Source organism: Halyomorpha halys, unplaced genomic scaffold (assembly GCF_000696795.3).
Source record: "Halyomorpha halys isolate HHAL.00 unplaced genomic scaffold, Hhal_1.1 Scaffold46.1, whole genome shotgun sequence".
In the NCBI taxonomy this organism is placed as follows: domain Eukaryota; kingdom Metazoa; phylum Arthropoda; class Insecta; order Hemiptera; family Pentatomidae; genus Halyomorpha; species Halyomorpha halys.
Window position 1 is genome coordinate 1309533 of NW_027109456.1, and position 3250 is coordinate 1312782.

Here is a 3250-nt window from a genome sequence, read left to right on the forward strand (position 1 = left end):
AACACTTTCCGATGAATCAAACTCATTATATTAGGTGCTTAACATTATAATATAAAATTACGAAGGAATTACTCAATTTATAGATAGAGAAAAAACTACATTGAACATTAAGATATCTATTCAAAACCTTACAGTACAAGAGTCCAAGAGGATCAAAAAGGCAGTTATTCAACCCCAATTTTACATTAATAAAAACTATGTATAATTACTAGTAAAAATCGATGAGTCTACCAAGTATAGGTATAGGGAATAAGAAGTGGCGGCTGATTTATACCTTTAAAAAAATTAATTTTCATTCGGAGCTCTATATATCTAAAACTACCAACAGCACTATAAAACATCATCATTTAAAGTAGAGTAAATTGGTTAAAACACTAGCCTTAATAGAGCTATTTACATTCAATAGTTCTAGAGATATAGCTTTTTAAATTGCAATAATTCAGAAAAAAATCAGTAGTTAGTGAATTTATTTTGAGAAAACTATATCTCAGAAATCAAAAGACGTATAGATGTCAGCCAGTAATCAAATTAAAACTAGTTAAATGTACTATAAAGTAGTTTATTATGTTTATCTTCGTAGGGGTAGTAGTTTTTATGATATTTTAAAAAATATATATTTGAAACTAGAAATTAATATTTTGTGAATTTATTTTGGAACTACTTTGTAGTTCATTTACCTAGCTTTATTTTGAATGCTGGCATAAAAGTATAGTATGTATAGTACAAGAGCCCAAGAGGAGAAAAAGGCAGTTATTTCAGCCCTATTTTTGATTACTTTAATGAAAACTATGTATAATTACTAGTAAAAATTGATGAGTCTGCCAAGTATGGGGGAAGGGGTGGGAAGTGGTGGCTGTTTCAAAACGTTAAAAATAATTAATTTTTTATTCGGAGCTCTATAAGCTTAAAACTAACAACAACGATAGAAAATCCAAGACAACATCATTTAAAGTAGAGTAAATTTGCTAAAATGTGAGCTCTAATAGAGCTGTTTACGTTCCCTAGATATAGCTTTTTAAAAAGCAAAATTTCATAAAAATGTTGAATGGAACGTACAAAAAGATCATTAGCTAGCGAATTTATTTTGAAAAAAATCTATATCTCAAAAGCCATTGGACGTACAGATGTCTATAAACATTGAAATTAAAGCTAGTTTAATGGGCTAAAATGTAGTTTATGTCGTTTATATTCGTAGGAGTAGTAGTTTTTCAATATATCATGCAAAAATAAATTGATGTTTAGTTGTTTGGACAAATTTTCATGTGCCAAATTTATATTCATTTGTGAATATCATAAAAACTATCACCCCTACGAAGACAAGTTTCATAAACTACTTTTTAGTAAGTTAAATTTTCTTTATTTTGAATGCTGGCAGACATGTCTGCGTCTTACGGGTCTAGAGATATATTTTTTCAAAAATCAAACATTTCATACAAACAACTAGAAATTAACATATTGTGAGTTTATTTTGTCAAATATCATAAAAACTACTAGTCCTACAAAGATACACATTATAAACTATTTTATAGTAAATTTAACTAGCTTGAATTTGAGTGCAGCAAGACATCTGTTGGTCGTATGGTTTCTGAAATAAAGTTTTTCATAAATCAAACTTATTGCCTGAACAACTATATATCAATTATATCATGAAAACTACTATTCCTACGAAGGTAAAGGCCATAAAAATACGTTATAGTACATTAAACTAGCTTTTATTTGAGTGCTAATAGATAAACCTAATAATAGTATGCCACATAATTCTTGAGATATAGATTTCTCAAAATAAATTAACCAACTACTGATATTTCAGTACATTTCTTATGAAATGTTGCTTTTTAAAAGGCTATATCTCGAGAACTATTGGAGGTAAATAGCTCTATTAGGGTTAAAATTTCAGTAAATTTACTCTTCTTTAAATAACATTCTTTTAGATTTTCTAGTGTTGTTGGTAGTTTTTTAAGATATAGAGCTCCGAATGAAAAATTAATGTTTTTTAAGATTTTGAAAAAGACGCCATATTTTATTCCCCTACCTAAACTTGGCAGACTCATCAGTTTTGACTAGTAATTATACATAGTTTTCATTAAAATAACCTTCTTTTTTTCGGCTTTTGTACAAGTACGTCGAAAGGTTCCTGAGATACAAGTTTCCTTACTAAAATAATACCTGAACAAATTGTGAACAGAACAACGCGCGTATTGAAAACGAAAACAGAAAGTATGATTATTAATATCAGATTAAAAATTATACTAATTAAACTTAAGAAAGTAAGAAAAACTTTAATAATTAGGTACAAACATTTGTAAAAAGCGAAAAATATATCACTGCTTTTGTTAGTGGACCATCTAACAAAAATAAACAGCTCTGATTTTATTTTGAATTGAATATGTTCCAAAGATATAACGCAGACACAGGTTTCTTTATCTGTGGCCCTCCCAAGTTGTCACCAAGTAATCCAGTTTACGGTAAAATTTATTGAACTTGTAAAAAAAAAAATCTGTCAGATGTGGCACTATGTGAAGAAAGCAGTGGTATGACTCGAATGTCATTTAAAATTTAAAATTTAATTTTTTAAGTATTGTCAAACATTGTACTTGATGTTTTCATATTCCAGTATTTTGGACACCTGATTTTTCTCCTTGGCTTAAAGTCAGAGTTTGTGTAAATCAACAGATGGTTCTATCAGAATTATTGTGATAAATCCGAAAGTCCTAACTTTATCAGAGAAACTGAATAAAGTTGCGGTTTATTAAAAGTAAATGGTTTGATCATAGGTTGTTTAAAGTAAAATTGTGTATATCAATAAATACTATTTTCGAGGTATATAAAATATTTATAAACAGGCATGGAATCGGAGAATAATTTGATGTTATCACATTATTTTAGCTGTTATAAATTATATTTCTGGATTTTTAGAAACACCAATTACAACACTTTGACTTTAAAACCCTCTCCTTATTATAAAAAGTTGTAACTTATTTAGTAAACTGCTCTGTACACATTAAATATATGAGGGCTTGGATCGTAAAACACATTAAAGTATGTCAAAACGTTTGTTAATCGCAATGTTTTACATTCAAACGGGAGTCACCTATCATAACTTAATATCAACATTATTCTCTACAGAAAACAAATTTCTTTAAGATACTTTCAACAATCTTTGAAATCTGCCTAAAAAATGCGGTAATTCATGTAATCATAACAAATTTCAGTTACCATGTTTTACGACTAATATTTTAAGAACTCCCTA